This window comes from Pristis pectinata, chromosome 8 (genome assembly GCF_009764475.1).
Source record: "Pristis pectinata isolate sPriPec2 chromosome 8, sPriPec2.1.pri, whole genome shotgun sequence".
NCBI classification, from domain to species: Eukaryota; Metazoa; Chordata; class Chondrichthyes; order Rhinopristiformes; family Pristidae; genus Pristis; species Pristis pectinata.
In genome coordinates, this window is record NC_067412.1 from 74,067,271 (window position 1) to 74,087,249 (window position 19,979).

General features: G+C 42.6%; 1 protein-coding gene and 1 long non-coding RNA gene across 4 annotated transcripts in view; one reads left to right on the top strand and one right to left on the bottom strand.

The window, feature by feature from the left end:
• The window catches only part of dlg3 (discs, large homolog 3 (Drosophila)), a 212,469-nt gene that overhangs the window by 49,974 nt on the left and 142,516 nt on the right, over positions 1 to 19,979 (bottom strand). The gene's annotated exons all lie outside the window — the stretch shown is intronic.
• LOC127573079 (uncharacterized) lies at positions 43 to 13,202 on the top strand. The gene is made up of 3 exons (XR_007956749.1): positions 43 to 169; positions 4,593 to 4,747; positions 13,132 to 13,202. It is a non-coding gene; the product is annotated as an uncharacterized LOC127573079 (long non-coding RNA).

Sequence of the window (19,979 nt, forward strand, 5' to 3'; positions counted from 1 at the left end):
TGGACTTTCCTCATGTGTCTTTTTTCCCTTAATAATCAGAAAACATGTAGGTAGAGAATTCTGGATGTTCTTCACCGTCTGAAGAAATTTCTCATCTCAATCCTAAACAGTTTACTTCTTAATCAGAGACAGTGGATATATCCCTCCTGCATCCACTCTGTCAAGCACGGTAAGAATTTCAAAGTTTCAATGAGGTCTCTCATCTAGTGTAGCGGTTAGTGTAATGCTATTACAGTGCCAGCGACCCGAGTTCAATTCCAGCTGCTGTCTGTAAGGAGTTTGTACGTTCTCCCCATGTCTGTGTGGGTTTCCTCCGGGTGCTTCAGTTTCCTCCCACATTCCAAAGATGTATGGGTTAGGAAGTTGTGGGCATGCTATGTTGGCGCGGGCTGCACCCAGAACACTACGCAAACAATGCATTTCACTGTGTGTTTCGATGTACATGTGACTAATAAAGAAATCTTATATCTTATAAACTCTGGAGAATACAGACCTAGTCTTCTCAATGTTTCTTCATATAGCAAACCTGCCTTCCCAGGGACCAGCACTCCCTCTATGGTGGCTACATTCTTGTTTAGGTAACAAAACAGCACACAGTACTTAGGGAGCAGCCTCACCAAGGCCCTATACAATTGCAGTGACATCTTCACTGGCGTAACCAAGTCCTCTCACCCTCTCACAATAAAAGCCAACATCTGCCTTCCTAATTGCTTGCTACACCTACACGTTTAGCTTTCAGTGACAAGGATACTTGGGTCCCTTTGAAATTAAAAATTTTCAAACACCAGTTAAAAAAATCTTTTCTGCTCTACTACCTACCAGTTCTGCCCACCTTTCCCCATCTGGTCCTGGTTCCATCTGATTTCACCTCTCCCCCTAATGGTTCCCATTATCACCTCCTTTACTTATCAGATTTCAGCACTGGTAGCCTTTGTGTTCCTGCTTATCTCCTTCCAGCAGCTGTCTCCACCTACACCCTTCCCAACCCCCTCCTGTCTCCAGTTTCCTCCTTTTTTTTCTCTGCTTCCATCATGTCTCCCAACTCTACCCCTCCCCCCTCCCCTACCTGGCTTGATCTGCCTGCCATCCTTCAACACCCACCCAGTCCACCAACCTCTAGCCTCTGTTTTACCACCCTCCCCCCCCCTCCTTATATCAGCTAACCCCTCTCCATTCTCAATCCTCATGCAGGGTTTCGACCCAAAGCATGGACAATTCCTTTCGCCCGACAGATGCTGCTCGACCCACTGAGTTCCTCCAGCAGATTGGTTGTTATGCACCCAAGTGGATGGTCTCATTTTTCAACATTATGTTCTATGTGCCATGTCTTCAATCACTCTCTGAGCTTGTCTAGAGGCCTATTTACATACTTGTCCCTGCTCACTATCATATCTAATTTCCAAATTTTGTAGCATCAGCAAACTTGGAGATGAGATATTTGGTCCCCTCGGGCAAATCATTAATATAGATTGTGAATAGTTTGGGCCCAAGCACCAATCCCTGCTATAGTCCACTAGTCACAACCTGTCAACCTGAGAAAGATCCACTTATTCCCACTCCTTGAATTTTGTTTGCTGTTCTCAATCCATATCAGTATATTACCCCCAATTCCATATGCTCTAACTTTGGTGACCAACTTCAGTGTGGGACCTTAGCAGAATTAGGCCATTCAGCCCATTGAGTCAGCTCCACTATTCAATCATGGCTGTTTTTTTTCAACCCCATTCTCCTGCCTTCTCCCACCAAAACCTATCAATGTCTCCTTAAGTACACCCAATGATGTGGCCTCCACAGCCCTCTGTGGTAATGAATTCCACAGATTCACCACCCTTCTAAAAGGCTAAAAATACCACATCCACTTGTTCCATTTTATCTATTCTACTTGTCACATCCTCGACAAATTCCAGTGGACTAATCAACTCTTTTCACTTTCATAAGTCTACGCTGACTCTGTGCAACCTGACTCTTCCTTTCCAGGTGTTCTCCATTACATGCTCCATTATAGATTCCAGCATTTCCCCATTATTGATGTAGGATACTAGTTCCATTTTCTCTCTCCCTCCTTTCTTGAGTAGTGGGGTCTGATTGCTACCTTCCATTTGCAGGAACCATTCCAGATTCCATAGTATTTTGAAAAGGTGATATCCAATGCATCTACCAACCTGATTGCCACTTCTTTCAAAACTCTTGTGATATAGATTATCAGGTCCTTCAGATTTATCAGTTTCAACTTCTCTAGTGCTTTTATTTTTAACAATTCCTCAATCTTGCTAGATTCTTAGCTCCTAGTATTTTGGCAGGTTTCCATTCCCAGATGGTTCAATTGAAATGTTTTGCCTTTGCAGGTGGTGTACTTTCAAATCACTGAAATGAGATTTGGCTTAGTTTGTTAGATACTGTGAAAATCCAACTTAACCAAGGTGTGTTGTACTACAGCCATATTCAGTCTGGATTTAAGCTGATGTGGTCTGAGGAAGAAGCTTTCTCCAGGGGTCTGACATCATTGCACTATGGAATCAGGCCAGTATGCAGTAATCTGGAGTTACCCTGTCATTTTGTACTGTTGCAAATATTTAGAAATGGGAATAAAGTTACTCGAAGTATTCAACTGCAGCTGGCGGCTGGCTGAAAATTAATCAAGCCATGGATTTTTGAATGGTCGAGTGAGTTTGAGGGGCCAGAAGGCTTGGTCATGCTTCTATTTCCCATATTCTTAAAGAAAATTGCACAGCATTACAAAATGGATGATTTTATCATTGGCTAGCTACCTCAGTCTATGGGGCAATTAAATACACTTGCTGATGTCTGGTGTTATTCCTGTAAGATACAATTTCTGAGAAATATATCTGCTAAAACTAGCGTGCACTTTTTTAAATAGGTAAATTGGGCTCTCTGAATTTATCAGGCCTTGTCTATTGTTTGTGGTCTGAATGGGGAAGCGACTGTGGCTTTTCCATCAGACTTCTGGGTGACTTCAATACCAGGGTCAGAAAAGGTGAAATCTTCTGGCAACATGTGGTTGGCAAGAAGTAGGAAAAGCTAACTTCTTTGGTTCTCTTCCTGAGAAAATCCTTGGACCATGGTCTTGTTATAACCATACCCTGTTTCATCAGAGAGACAAAGAGAGGACGTTATAGCAGCACCACCAACAGGCACCAGTGAGATAACGTCATCATCCAAACTAAGTGTTCACAAGGATGTCTGCATCTCCTGGCCATGGCAAGTATCAGAGACTATTGGACTGACAACATCCTAATTGTCTTTGTTTCCTCCATCACTCTGGCACCAAAATAATGGTAGCAACTGAAACAAGAAAATCAATGTCAAAGATTTCAAAGACCCTGCAAAGAAAGCTCTTCCCATACAGCACCTCACGTACAACCTAACAACTCCCAACCAACAGCAGCCACAGAGTCTCCACAGCATCTGGACTGCCATGACGACCATAATTGTTAGTAGCTGTGAAGAGGCTCTTGTCCTCTCTACTGGTTTGCTGAGAATGACTGGAAGATCCAGGAACTAATTAACCACATGCATAATGCATTTTTGAATTGGAAATTCCACTATGCCTGAAGAGAAAATGAACAGTTTACAGTCACCTGAAGGTCAAGGTCCAACAAGAAATCCTGATAACAATAAGATTGTGGGTGGGGAGTGTGCCAGAGACCCAGTAACTCACTGATAACATGACATGCAGTCATTCTTCAGCTTTGGCAAGGCTATCTTATGACTCAAACATCCACATTCCTGATTAAGAGACAAAAAATGAGGTAAATTTATCAGGGAAAGAGAGGCAGTCAGCTCCTGTTGGAAGAGGATTTCTTCAACTGTGACTCTGTCCTTCACACGAGGTCCCCGACTCTATTCAACAGCAAACTATCTGGATAAATCTCACTGTCACCTCATTCTGACAAGAAGTCAAAATGGCCAAATGCCAAATGAACAATAACAAGGCCTTTGGATTAGATGGTATCTCAGATGAAGTTCTCTCCCAAACTGACATCCCCAGCACTGAAGCGCTAAGTACACTCCAGCTGCTCCAATGAGCAGGCTACATTGCCCGCAGACTCTTGAAGCAAATATTTTATTAAGAGGTCTGTCAATCCAAAAGATTACCAGAACACAGGAAATGATTCAAGGATGTTTTCAAAACCTCCTTCAGAAAGTATTAGTGAGAGGACAATCTGGAATAGGGCAGGGGAGTGTCAGATTCAGGGATGGAACACATCCCTCAACATTTTAACATCAATCACCTTCCTCCTATGTAATACATGTAATTCCCTTGCTGTGGACACACCTCACATTATTAGAGGCATTCACAGTCCTAGCTGGACAGAAGCTACTGTAATATTCTGTAGAGTATTTGATCATCTCACTAGTCTTAACTACTAACCAAAAACCATCCAGCTCTTTTATAAAATGTAGGAAATCTGTTCCAGATATTCACTGTTGGTCAAGAGAAAATGGTGGGCTGCGGGGCCTGTTCCTGTGTGTACTGTTCTGTTCTTAAAATAATTTCTTACAAGATTACAGTATGATTAATGAATTTTATTAATGAATCTATCATATTTCTGTTTACACATCTTTTACAGAAATTAGTCACCTGTATAAAAAGAATCTACAGTAAAAATGTGTTTGTTAGTCAATGATTTCGAAAGGAAATTGGAAAGGCATGACAGAAATATACTTGCTGGACTATGGGGAGAACACAGAGGAATCAGTCTGACTGGACTGGTCTACAAAGAAGGTATAGACTTGATGGGCTGAATAGCATCCTTCTATGCCATAATGACTCTGACTCAATTCAGACAGGAACTTTGCTGATTGAGTGCTCTAATAATAGGGCACATAATGCAGCTCTGGTGTGGTGGGACCAAAACCAGGTGCTGTGTGATCACATGGGAAAAGAGGATGACATCATACCATAAAACCTATTTAAATAAACATCCAGCTCTCTGACACTCAGTTCAATACATGCTGGGACCATTGTAGAGTCAGGAGGTTGTTCATTAATGCTGACGGTCCTCAAAGGGCTATTTACAAAATGCAGAAAATTAACAAGCACGATTACAGCATAGGGACCTGAATGCTTCATGTTCACACAGCTACAAACTAAAATCTCACAGGGTAAGCAGATTGGCAGCACTGCATGTGGTTCAGAGTAAGACAGCATCTCTTTAGTCTGCTCACCAACATCATATAGCTAGTAAGACAGAGAAGTGTTTACTATATGATTAAAAACAAACTGGTGAGGAGGAGTAAGTGGAAACAGGCAAGGAATAATAGTTATCTGTATCTGGATTGTCACATGGCTTCCATCCATGACAAATCTAAAATGTATACTGTTAAATGCCTTGGATCATTACACCTCATCTCCAAAGGCAATTCTCACAACTGGATGGAGAGACTCAGACAAAGAATCTTCTGCATTTCTGTGAACATGCACTCTCTCCCCAAAAAACTGTAGAGAGTAATCAAAATTGTGACTGATAGATGTTGTCAATAAGGGTTATGGAACCATGGAGGATGGATGTTGGTGCAGGTCAGCCACAATATAGCTAAATGGTAGAGATGATTTGAGAGGGTAAATGGTTTACTCCTGTTTTTACTGTTCCCTTGACAAATGTCTTTGCCTTAGGTTCATTTTTCCTCCTCGCTGTTTTTGCCTCATTTGTTTTTGTGGTATGAATGTTTGTGTCTATACTACCCTAGTTTCCACAAAGATCTTCCTTCATGAATCTGGCCCAAAATTTGCTTCAGGAGAGTTCTCTCCCAGGCAGCAAGCTTTCTAGTGCTTGAAATAGATAATAATGCCAGTGATCTGTGTTATGGCCAACATGGCCTAAGTAGCTTCATTGAGAGAATACCATGGAAGCATCAGGAATAAGGGAGATGAACTGAGAGCTTGGATAAGTACATGGGACTATGATATTGTTGCTATCACAGAGACATGGCTGACATCAGGGCAGGAATAGATATTGAATATTCCTGGTTTTCAGTGTTTTAAAAGGGATGGGGGGGGGTGGCGATACTGGTTAAGGACACTAATACAGCGGCAGAAAGGGTGGATAATGTAGAAGGATCCTCTCTAGAGTCAATATGGGTGGAAGTTAGGAACAAGAAAGGAGCAGTTACTCTACTGGGAGTATTCTATAGGCCCCCTGGTAGCAGTAGGGATACTGAGGAGCAGATTGGGAGGCAGGGTTATTATAGTGGGAGACTTCAACTTCCCAAATATTGATTGGCACCTGCTTAGTGCCAAAGGTTTAGATGGGGTGGAGTTTGTTAAGTGTGTACAGGATGGATTCCTGTTACAGTATGTTGACAGGCCAACTAGAGGGAATGACATATTAGATCTAGTTTTAGGTAATGAACTGGGTCAGGTGACAGATCTATCGGTGGGTGAGCATTTGGGGGACAGCGACCACTGCTCTATAACCTTTAGCATTGTCATGGAGAGGGATAGGAGCAAAGAGGACGGGAAGATATTTAATTGGGGAAAGGTGAATTATGGGGCTATAAGGCGAGAACTTGAGAGTGTAAATTGGGGTGACATTTTTGTGGGGAAATGTACTATAGAAATGTGGTCGATGTTCAGGGATCTCTTGCAGGATGTTAGGGATAAATTTGTCCCAGTGAGGCAGAGAAGGAATGGCAGGGTGAAGGAACCATGGGTGACAAGGGAGGTGGAACAACTAGTTAGGAAGAAGACGGCAGCATACATAAGGTGTAGGCAGCAAGGATCAGACAGGGCTCATGAGGAATATAGAGTAGCAAGGAGGGAACTTAAGAAGGGGCTGAGGAGAGTGAGAAGGGGACATGAAAAGGCTTTGGCGAGTAGGGTTAAGGAGAATCCCAAGGCTTTTTACTCGTACGTGAAGAGCAGAAGGATGGCTAGAGTAAAGGTGGGTCCGATTAGAGACAGAGGTGGGAAGAAGTGCCTGGAAGCTGTGGAAGTGGGTGAGGTTCTCAATGAATACTTCTCTTCAGTATTCACCAAGGACAGGGGTCTTGATGACACCGAGGACAGTGTTGGTAAGGGTAATGTTCTAGAGTATGTAGCTATCAAAAGAGAGGATGTGTTGGAGCTGTTAGAAAATATTAGGACAGATAAGTCCCCGGGGCCTGACGAAATATTCCCCAGGCTGCTTCGTGAGGCGAGGGGGGAGATTGCTGAACTGTTGGCTAGGATCTTAGTCCTCGTTGTCCACAGGGATGGTACCGGAGGATTGGAGGGTGGCGAATGTTGTCCCCTTATTCAAAAAAGGTAGTAGGGATAGTCCAGGGAATTACAGACCAGTGAACCTTAAGTCTGTGGTGGGCAAGCTGTTGGAAAGGATTCTTAGAGATAGGACCTATGAGCATTTAGAGAATCATTGACTGATTAGGGACAGCCAGCATGGATTTGTGAAGGGAAGATTTTGCCTCACTAGCCTGATAGGGTTCTTTGAGGAGGTGACCAGGAAGATTGATGAGGGTAGTGCAGTAGATGTGGTCTATGTGGATTTTAGTAAGGCGTTTGACAAGGTTCCACATGGTAGGCTTCTTCAGAAGGTCAGAGGCCAAGGGATCCGGGGGGCTTGGCCGTATGGATTCAGAATTGGCTTGCCTGTAGGAAGCAGAGGGTTGAGGTGGAGGGAGTGCATTCGGATTGGAGGGCTGTGACTAGTGGTGTCCCGCAGGGATCGGTTCTGGGACCTCTACTTTTTGTGATATTTATTCATGACTTAGATGAGGGGGTGGAAGGGTGGGTTAGCAAGTTTGCAGATGACACAAAGATTGGTGGTGCTGTGGATAGTGTGGAGGGCTGTCAAAGCTTACAGAGGGATATTGATAGGATGCAGAGCTGGGCTGACAAGTGGCAGATGGAGTTCAATCCGGAGAAGTGTGAGGTGGTACACTTTGGAAGGACAAACTCCAAGGCGGAATACAAGGTAAATGGCAGGATTCTGGGTAGTGTGGAGGAGCAGAGGGATTTGGGGGTTCATATCCACAGATCACTGGAAGTTGCCACACAGGTGGATAGGGTAGTTAAGAAAGCTTATGGGATGTTAGCTTTCATAAGTTGTGGGATCGAGTTTAAGAGCCGCGAAGTAATGATGCAGCCCTGCAAAACTCTGGTTAAGCCACACTTAGAGTACTGTGTCCAGTTTTGGTCACCTCATTATAGGAAGGATGTGGAGGCATTGGAAAGGGTGCAGAGGAGATTTACCAGGATGCTGCCTGGATTAGAGAGTATGGATTATGAGGAGAGACTTAAGGAGCTGGGGCTTTACTCATTGGAGAGAAGGAGGATGAGGGGAGACATGATAGAAGTGTACAAAATATTAAGAGGAATAGATAGAGTGGACAGCCAGCGCCTCTTTCCCAGGGCACCAATGCTCAATACAAGAGGGCATGGCTTTAAGGTAATGGGTGGGAAGTTCAAGGGAGATGTCAGAGGGAGGCTTTTCACCCAGAGAGTGGTTGGTGCATGGAATGCGCCGCCGGGGGTGGTGGTGGAGGCTGATATATTCCGAAAGTTCAAGAGATTGTTAGATAAGCATATGGAGGAATTTAAGATAGAGGGATATATGGGAGGAAGGGGTTAGATAGTCTTAGAAGTGGTTTGAAGGTCGGCACAACATGGTGGGCCAAAGGGCCAGTACAACAAGGCCTGATATAAATTTAATCAAAAATTACCTCGTTTGCCTTTGTTTCCAGTCTCCAATGTGATATTAATATTAAACAAGGTAGACAGACTAACTCATGTAGTTGCATGCTAGTGAGGAAAAACAGAGCTGACATTAAAGTTAGCTACTCAGATTAATTCCACTCACAGTACTTCAGTGATATGGATATGGGGCTAGGAGGTGTGATGGTCAGATTTATACATCTGCAAATAGAAGGCAAAAGATCTTAAGTATAAACAGAAGTTGCAAGGGAATATTGATAAAATGGTGGTGTCATTTAATGATACAGCAAAGAAGGACTCCACTTAATTCATCATACCTAGCTCATTAGCTGCACTTTTGTTGTTTGCTTTGTAATTTCTCCTTCTAGTACTTGTCAATTCCCTTCTGAAAGTTATTATTGAATCTACTTTCACCACTCATTGCAGCTGTTCATTCCAGTTCACAAATCCCTGAACAAGATAACTGCTTCTTCATTGAAAAATCCAAACAAAAACTGCAGGTGCTAGAAATACTCAACAGGTCAGGCAGCATCTGTGGAGTAAATGTTTTACGTCAATGACCCTTAATCAGAACTGTTTCATCATGTTGCCTAATTTCTAAGCACCTTAAAATTGTATTCTCTGGTTAGTCTTCAGTCACAGGAGACAGTTTATTTTACTTTGGAAAAAAAGATGATTTTGAACATCTGTCAAATTTGCACTTCTCCACTCAAGGAAGAGCAAATCCAGCTTCTTGACATAACTGAAGTCCCTCATCTTGGTGCCATTCTAGTAAATCTCATGCACCACTATGAAGCCCTGGCAACATTCCTCATGTGCAGTCCTCAAAGTGAACAAAATACTCCAGACGAGCCAGAACTAGTATATGATAAAAGATTCAACATAACTTTCCTACTTTTGTATTCCATGCCTCTATTAATAAAGTCAAGGGTTCCATAAGCTTTTAAAACAGCTCTCTCAACTGGTTTCTACCTTCAATAATCTGAGTATATGGACACCACAGATCTCTTCTGTTCCTTTAATGTTGTACCATCAAAGTATAAGCATTAAAGAGATTGATGTGATATATTCTGGAAAACTAAAAGCTGCTCAGTTGATTTTGAAAAGCTGGAGGACATGGAATTTTGAATACATTCTTCTTCACAAGTCATTAAAAGTAGCAGCACGTGGATTAAAAGATGAAGTTTTATGACAAGTCATTTAGAAGGTACTTAAAAAAGTAGATGTAATGATGAATCTATACAAAACTTTAAAAGACCACAGCTGGGTGTTGTATGTGTTGTTTTAAGCTCCACATTGGGATATATAGTTTGAGATGAAAGTACAGCACAAGTTCACTGGGATGCTTCCTGATATGAGGGAATACAAATTATAAAGAAAGATTTGTTAAATTGGGGTTGCAGGAGATTAAGGGGTGGTCTAATAAGAATGCTAAAAATAAAGAGTTGGTAAGTACAGGCTATGCTTGATCAAGATGAAAAAGCACATCTTATTTTATTTGTTGCTGGTATGTGGACACTACTGGCCAGCCTGCATAATTAGCTCTTGAACTGATCATTTGTTTGGCTACATCAGGGATTAGTTCAGAGTCAACCACACTGATGGATCCAGACTCACATATTAGCCAAACTGGGCAAGGATGGCAGATTTCCTTCCCTGAAGTGAAGGTGTTTTTGCAGCAGCCCAGTTTTATTCCAAATGTACCTAATTACTTGCCATTTCAGCTGCGATTGAAGGACTTGAATATCTTTGGATCTGAAGTTCAGGCCTTAGTGCTAGCAGAACTTAGAAAGCAGGAGGAGAAACTTCTTTTTAAACAGAGGATTGAGAAATTTGGAAGCTCTGCTAGAGTTTGTAATCAAAGCAGAGAACATATCAAGATTTAAGAATGTTAGAAAAGTAGTTACAGAAAAGTGGAATTAGAAAACAGTGCAAAAACTTTGGATTAGGAAAGATGCTTATATGATGAAAGTCAAAAAGAAAATAGCATTAATGGATGGACTCCATGTCCTGTTTCTTTTCCATTTCTATGTAATTTTAACATACAAAATGACAATAACATTTCATGATAAATAGAATATATACAGCTCTGAGAATTCAGATTCTGCAAAGGCCTTTCAGATATGGCGAAGCCAGACCTTAAATATTCACAGCACGAGAGCAGTTTTTTTTACATTTGTTGATAATGTACTGATTATTTAGAAATCCTGTTTAGAATGCATAGGTTCCATGCAAGAATCTTGTGGGAAAATGCTCACGCCCCTGCTTTCCACCAGACTGCGACCCCCCCCCCCCCCCAACCATTACCTGGTGCACAGTCCACTTAACATTGTACATATACACAGAATTGCAAATAAGAATTCAATTTCCACTTTCTTTAGCCATCTTTTGGAAAAGCTAAATAAAAATCCAGGTCTATAAGCTGAACAGATAAACTGTTCTGCTCAATTGGCATCAGGGTTGGCACAGACATCATGGGCCAAAAGGCCTGTTCCTGTACTGTATTATTCTAGGTTCTAACCTCAGGTGTTCAGTATTCCAAGGTGGAAGAGGGATTGAGTGATATTTGCTTTAATTGACAGAACCTGTATAACCGTTCACATAGAAATGGGCAGAAGGGAAAACCTTACTTAAAAATAAATTATTAGTCAACATGAAGGTTGCCTACCTTTTTAACCATGTAACAGGTTTCAGGATCTTTAACAACAAAACTCCACAAATCAACAGGACTTCCTGCTGCAGACTGTGAAGTCCATCTTCCATACTTAAATCATCCGAGGCAGGAAAGTTGATATGTGACACAGCCCTGTGATCAGAGATCTACGAAAGTGGAAAATCATACCCACTGTGTTTAGCCACTTTAATTTGCTCACTGATATTCAGTACTTCAGCTAAGTCAGCCAAACACGACCAAGTTATTTTGAAATACCATTGGAAATCTACAATAGGAAAAGGCATCCCATCCAAGGATGGAATACTTAGTGTATCCTGGAAATAATTCATTGGAGTAAAGGTACTTAGATCCATGGTCCCAATATGTAATGGACAGGTAATAGACAATAATGTATATTGGGAATTGGCTGGTTGCTGATGTGAAAGTGTCTGTATCAGAAACTCAGATCTGGTCCAGTCAAATTTTATAAATTACATAACCATGGTCAAGGCCTTGACATGCAATACAACTACTTGGATGCAACATCTTTTAAGGCTTCATTTCTTAAGAAAGTTCTCCTTCACCATTAGGGATGGTAGCAGCAGTGGAAACAGTAGATAAATGTTCCTGTACTGAAGAGAAATTTGAGCAAACTTTTTCCTCAGAGCAGTTAGCACTCCTGGTAGAGGAAGTATATGAGAAAGAGGTTCAATCTATTTGGGGTTGAATATATTTGAAAACTTCAGGTGCAATCTGCATGGAATGGAGTTGTTTTAATTATCTATCATCAGTCACAATTAGATGTACTAGCTCTTCAGATCAGATCTGTTGGGTATTGGATCACTTAGCATTCTGTAGTGGTGCACCTGATTTCAGTGTATGCTGCAGCAAGACCTTTAAAGGCACATTGCAGAACTTGTAACTGAAGCAATAAATCCACATTAATCCGATAACTTCCTCTGCACACACAGCAGCAAAACACTGGGTCCAAGGTCAAAGCTAATATTTTTTTCCCAGGGGATATATCATAATCCCAAAAACGTTACAAGCATACACATGCCTGGTATATATTAATAATGCCTGTGTTTCATATTTACGTAAGCAGTGTTTGATCTTTGAGTCCACACTTTTAATTCTAGTACTTCCTTCTGCAGATGAAAAATGCAAGTCCTGAATTAAAGCACGGATGATCATTTAAAATTATTTAGACAAAGGAACCATGTCCAAATTGTCTAAACCTGCAAACAATATTAAATTGGGAGCAGCGGCAAATGCTGAAAAATCATTGTCCTTTGAATTCAAAAAGGCCTCGTCAGCTCAGTCTATGGCAGATCAATTTAATAAAGGGAAACACAAGTTTAAGATAATTAACAGAAGAAAGTTGATGTGCATTAAGCATGAAATTTTTACTGGACAGATCACAAAAACTATCAGTACAATATTCCTGGGCTGTTTTTAAAAAAAGCAAACATGATGTTGGGTTCATAGAAAAGGTATGGCATATAATTTCAGAAAAACAGTATTCTAAAGTTTTGAGAGTCTCTGGTAAATCCATATCAAGAGATCTGTGTGGAGGTTTGCTTTCCTTATTTTAGAATGGGTATTCATTTCCTAGAAAAGAGAAGCTCCATGGTTTAACTGAAGGAATGATGAACAAATAAATAAAGAGGAACTACACTGGAATTTTGCATTACTGAAATGAAAAGACATAGAGGAGATATGATAGAACCGTTTAAAATTGGTTCCCACTAGTCCTGATGAAGGGTCTTGGCCCGAAACGTTGACCGTTTATTTCCCTCCATAGGTGCTGCCTGACCTGCTGAGTTCCTCCAGCATTTTGTGTGTGCTGCTCCAGATTTCCAGCATCTGCAGTCTCTCTTGCGTCTCCATTTAAAATTAGGTAAGGTTTGGATAAACTTCATTTACGTACACTTTTCTATTGTGTACAGAGTCTAAGCACAGAGGATCATGAATGCAAAAGAATATAGAGAGAAAAGGAGGTAGGTACAGGGAACAGATTACAAACCCCGGTGATGGAGCAAGAAAGCTTATTAGATTTCAAGAAGGAACTAATTAGATTCTTGTCAACAAATGGGATTGAGGGTTATTAGAAATGCACCAAGGGAATACCCATGGACAGATGAGCTAAAGGTTTTCTCCTGGCTGAAACTTTTATCTTGTAAATTGAACACTAGAGGGCCTCCTGGTGGGAGCAAGAAGACTACAGCAATTACACTCCAGGTTCTATTGTTTGTTATATCTAAAGGGAATGCTCCAGAGTGTCTAAAATAAAAACAGCCATTACATTAGCACATCGGTTTCACAGGTAACACCTGTGGTTACGTGGAATGCACCAGTACCAGCACAATGAGAAATGCTGTGTTGACAAGAGGTCTCCTGGAGAGTTATAAAGTTGGTCATCAGTAAATAAAGCACAGAATGCAAAGAAACCAGCAGGATTTCTGCCCCAATTAGCCAAAAATACCTTATCTATGAACTTATGAAAAAGGGCAAGAAAAGACTACATTACCTAAAAATGGTTAGCCCACTTTTTAGCTGATGCCATCTTGTACATGCTCTAATCAACCATGAGAATTACAAACACTGGGTAGGCAAACAATAAGAAGAAAAAAATGTGGTCACTCTCGGAAAAATATAAATGTGGAACGATGAGGTGAATCTATGTAATTCAGGATTGGCATTTAGCTTACACTGTTATTGATTCTCAGTGCTAACATGTTCTCTTTAGTTATTGATTCATTATCATTTATTCAAACAGCATGCCACTTGTCACGCATCATGTATTACAAGATCTTTAAGAATCCTTCTTTGCTGCATTGGTTAGTCAGAGTGTTTAGCAATATTACTGCAGTAAGAAGCTGAGTTAATCCTTTCAGTACCTAAGATCACTACATTTCTTACAGAAATTCATATCGTCATGGCAATGGAGGTTGGAAATTTGACCTTGGATAAAAAGCAAGGAGACTTAACCTGCAGCTGCGCATCTCTAAGCAGCTAGCTGAAGTGAGGCAGGCTAGGCACAGTCGATCTGCCATCTCTCAACTCATCTAGAAATTCTATTCCATAGTACAAAGATTTTGTACATGTCCTCAGGGCTTCTAATCTCCTCTCTGTCCAAAATCTGTTTGTCTCTTTGTCCACATCTTGATGCCCACTCCAACTGATCCTGGCCTAATCGCCTATCTGACTGATCATCTGACAACCCAACCCGATCTTCCCTTCTCCTTCTCTCAAACATTGCTCTACCTCTCCCAATCCTGCCTTCACCCATCCGATCATGTCCTTAACCCACATAACTCTTCTCAGCTCCCCACACCCACCTGCATATAATCCACAGTCACCTTCTACTTCCTCCGCTGGCTCCACAATAACAGGTGTTAGTGGGCAAAAGGTCTTTGTGTGCATAAAGTTTGCAAAGGCTATTCTATTATACATGATGTCTTGGGCCTTGTGGGCAAGATAAACTTGCTGCTGCAGGGACTCCTCGAGCCACACAGTCTTAAAGAGTCTCTTTATGTGCAGTATCACTTCTAGCATGTAAATTATATTTAACAACAGATATAGATATTTGTTAGATATAAAATCGTTTCCCAGTAAAACTTTCTCCATCTATTTCTCTGCCATCAATTAAAGTTCTATTCCTACACTATACTCTAATCCTTCTTCCTGTTTGCTCTCACTCACAGAAGATAAATTATCTCCTTTACATGGGCTAGTATTACAGTAAAGCTCTAATAAGCTGGCCCCCCCTTGAGACCCTGTTAGTGCCAGATTATTGGATGTTGCTCCAATTACTATCCAAACACACTTTCATTTCATTTTTTTTACATTACACAACAGTATAATAAATTTTCCAGCATGTTTAAAAAGAGCAGAAATTATACAAGACCCGAGCTCCGGCCACAAACCTACCTATGTTTCTCATCCCTGATATTCTGGAGTCCAACACTAGCTCTGGCTGTACACTTGGTCCACAGACTGGATCCCAGCCCTGGCTGCACTTCTGAGCCACCTCCCACCCTCACTTTGGTAAATCAGACCACCAGCCTGAGCTCCTTCTCCCTGCATACAAACTGAAACATGACGATCCAGTACAGAAAGTCATACAGTGCTGGTTTGAGGAAATAGATGAACTTCTATGCAACTGCTTTGAGTTGGTAGACTGATCCATGTTCAAAGACTCAGCAACCAGCCTAGATGAGTATGTCACCACCATCATGGGCTTTATCAGCAAGTGTGTAGAGGACTGTGTACCAAAGAGGTCATTCCAGGTGTTCCCAAACAGGAAACCATGGATGAACTGGGTGATCCGTTCCCTACTGAAGTCCAGGACTGCAGCATTCAAATCGGGTAACCCTGACCTACACAATAAATTGAGATATGACCTTCGGAAAGCTACAGCGATGCCAAGAGACACCACCAGTCCAAAATTGAGTCCAAGACCAGCCATCAGTTGTGGCAAGCCTTACATGCTATTAACAGACTATGAGACAAGGTCAGGCAGAATCGCCAACAACAACACACCCCTTACTGATGAACTTACCACATCCTAAGCACAGTTTGAACAGAAGGGGAATGAAATGTCACCACCCTCCCCAACAGCCTTCAATGCACCTGTACCCACAGTCGCTGTTGCAGACGTCCTCCAGAGAGTGAATCTGCAGAAAGCATCTTGCCTGGATGGAGTCCCCAGCCGTGTCCTTCGATCCTGCGCAGATCAGCTAAGGGGGTATTTGCAGACATTTTTAACCGCTCCCTACTTCAATCTGAGGTTCCCACCTGCTTTAAGAAGACCACTACCATCCCGGTACCTAAGAAAGATAAGGTAACATGCCCTATCTTTTCCTCCCCACCCCTTTCTGCCTTCCACAGGGACTACTCCGTGACTCCCTGGTCCGCTCATCCCTCCACATCCCAAATACCCCTGGCACTTTCCACTGCCCTCACAGTAGATGCAGCACTTGTCCTATCACCTCCTCCCTCACCACCATCTAGGGACCTAAACAGTCCTTCCAGGTGTGGCAAAGGTTCACATGCATCTCCTCCAAACTTGTCTACTGCAACTGGTACTCCCAATGTGGCCTCCTCTACACTGGCGAGACCAAGAGCAGATTCGGCGACCGTTTCACAGAGCACCTACGCTCAGTCTGCAATGGCCATCCTGAGTTCCCAGTTGCAGACCATTTCAACCACCCTTCCCAATCCCACACTGACCTGTCCATCCTTGGCCTTCTCTACTGCTAGGATAAAGCCCAATGCAAAATGGAGGAGCAACACTTTATATTCTGCTTGGGTAGTCTAAAACCTAATGGCATAAATATTGAATTTTCCAATTTTAGGAAACCCCCCCCCCCCCCACTTTCTTTGTTTTCCCTCCCCCCCTTCCCTCTCCTTCTGATCTTCTGGTCCTCCCCTTTTCTGACCCCTTCCCACACACTCCCCAGCCCCCCTTCACCCACCTTTGCTCTCTTCCCTCTCCTGGCTTCACATGCCACACCCCAAATACATCCACTTCACACACAGGTTTTCCCCCACCCCCACCCAGTTGCACTGTTGTTCACCTCTCCCTTCTCCTCTAATGATTCCCATTCTCACCTCCTTTACTTCTTATTTCCCTCCAGCAGTGTCTCCCATCTTCTCACTCCCCTCCCCCCACCCTGCTCCATCTGTTGTTTTTTTCCCTTTTTCCTCTCTCTTTGTCTGCCTCCATCTATCATTTACCTGCTAGAGTCTTCCAACTCCACCCCCACTCACCTCCCCTACCTGGCACCACCTGCCTGTCATCTTGCACCCCTCCTCAGTCCACCAATCGCCTAGGAATCCTTTCTTGCCACCCCCTTCTCCTCTCCATGCTGGCCATCTCACCTCTCCACTCTCAGTCCTGATGCAGGGTCTCGAACCAAAATATCCACAATTTCTTTCCTCCCACAGATGCTGCTCGACCCACTGAGTTCCTCCAGCAAATTGTTTGTTGCTCCAGATTCCAGCACCTACAGTCTCTTGTGTCTAAATTAGACTATTGTACATTGACTACAGCTCCGCCTTCAATACTATAATTCCAAGCAAACTCATCTCCAAACTCCGAGACCTGGCACTCAACACCTCCCTTTGCAACTGGATCCTTGACTGCCTGGCCAACAGACTGCGATCAGCAAGGATAGGCAGCAACACCTCCAGCACGATTATTCTCAACACTGGTGCCCCACAAGGCTGCGTCCTCAGCCCTCTGCTCACTCCCTATATACTCATGACTGCATAGCCAGATTCTGCTCTAACTCCATCTAAAAGTTTGCAGATGATACCACCGTAGTGGGCCATATCTCAAATAATGATGAGTTGAAGTATAGAAAGGAAATAGAGAGCTTAGTGACATAGTGTCATGACAACAACCTTTCCCTCAATGTCAGCAAAACAAAAGAGCTGGTCATTGACTTCAGGAAAGGGGGCAGTGTACATGCACCTGTCTGCATCAATGGTGCTGAGGTCGAGAGGGTTGAGAGCTTCAAGTTCCTAGGAGTAAACATCACCGATAGCCTGTTCTGGTCCAACCACATAGACACCATGGCCAAGAAAGCTCACCAGCACCTCTACTTCCTCAGGAGGCTAAAGAAATTTGGCATGTCCCCTTTGACCCCCACCAATTTTTACAGCTTTACCATACTGTGATGCATCCTATCTGGATGCATCAAGGCTTGGTATGGCAACTGCTCTGCTGGAGACTGCAAGAAACTGCAGAGAGTTGTGGATAGAGTTCAGCATATTACGGAAACCAGCCTCCCCTCCATGGACTCTGCCTACACTCCTCACTGCCTCAGTAAAGCAGCCAGCATACTCAAAGACCCCACCCACCCCAGACATTCACTCTTCTACCCCCCTGCTGGGCAAAACCTAAAAAAGGCTGAAAGCATGTACCACTGGGCTCAAGGACAGCTTCTATCCCACTGTTACAAGACTATTCAATGGTCCCCTAGGAGCCCTGATGAAGGATTTTGACCTGAAATGTCGACTGTCCATTTCCCTCCAATGGATGCTGGTAGCCCACTGAGTTCCTCCAGCATTTTGTGTGTTGGTCCCCTAGTATGATAAAATGGACTCCTGATCTCACAATTACTTCACTATGGCCTTGCACCTCTGCCTGCACTGCACTTCCTCTGTAACTGTAACACTTTATTCTGCATTCTGTTATTGTTTTCCCTTGTACTACCTCAATGCACTGATGTGATGAAATGATCTGTGTGGATGGCATGCAAAGCAAAGATTCTTTGCTGTACCTTGGTACATGTAACAACAATAAACCAATTTACCAGTTTAATTTACCAATTCAGTTTAAGGTTTCTCTCACCAGGTGCTACAGCTCTTTTTTCCCTTTAGTCTTGTCTGTTAATATTAGAACCAAAGGACAGATCCATACACCCCTTCCGGCAGATTGACAGGTAGCATAGTAAGAAACTCCATACTAGAAGGAATTCTTCACTCCTGCTGATCTACTGAAGTGCAACTTATCTAAAATGTGCAAAAGTAGAATAATGTCTCTAATGAAAAGACTTATTCTAAATTAACTAAACCTGTATTTGATGTTAATAGAGACAGACTATAAACAATGCTAATAATACAGGTAGGAAAGAAATGCTCTTGTTGCTGTATTTAGCAACACTTTAAGTATTCAGTGTACTTCTAGCAAAACTGTTGGAAAGAATTGGCTTACAGTTTTATCTGAGATACAACCAGAGTTAATATTTGTGGATATACTTATGTTGGTGTGATTCCAATGGCACAGTAATGGTTGTGGTACTAAGCTGGTAAAAAATGAATTAAATTAACCTGGTACAGTAAAACTCCAATAATCCATAACCCTTGGGATCTTAGTAATGCCGGACCAGTGGATATTCCAGACTATCAGATGTTACTCCTATTAATACCCAAATACTTTTATTTCACTTTTTTTTTAAAAAACACATTACACAGTGGTATAATAAATGTTCCAGTAAACCCAGTGAGTTTAAAGCACTCCAGATCCCTGCTCCAGCTGCAAACCACCCATGTCCCTGACCCTTGGTGTTCCAAACCCCAAGCTTGGCTCTGGCCATACCCACACATACAGCCCACAGTCCAGACCCCAACCCCTTACCACACACTGCACTCCAGTTCACACTTATCCCCTGATGCCGAAGAACAGCTGCTTTCTTAGGGCGAGAAGAGATATCGTGGTAAGTGCAGGTGCCAGACCGGAAGCTGCAGGCTGCTTTTTATTTAGATAGACCCAGATACCTAATATAATTGGGTTGCAGAAAAACAAATGACTGACATTGAACATATCTTCAATGGGTAGCATATTGTGGCCAGGAGAATGGTGGCTTTACACCAATAATTCCTGAATTTGTCATTCAAAGTGTTGATTTTCAAGCTCCCCACAGACACAAATCTCTAACCCTTGGTGTCAGATCCATACCCCCTCTAACCCCAATGAATCTCCTAATATCCTACCACAGCCCACCCCCCTACCCACCAAACAGCACCCCCACCAAACCCACCTACTTCATAGCCCACGAAGGACATTATGTAGTGGTGATACAGCTGCACTCCTCTCCACCCCTCTCTGATTTCCATCCCCCTCTCTTGTTAAAGACTCCA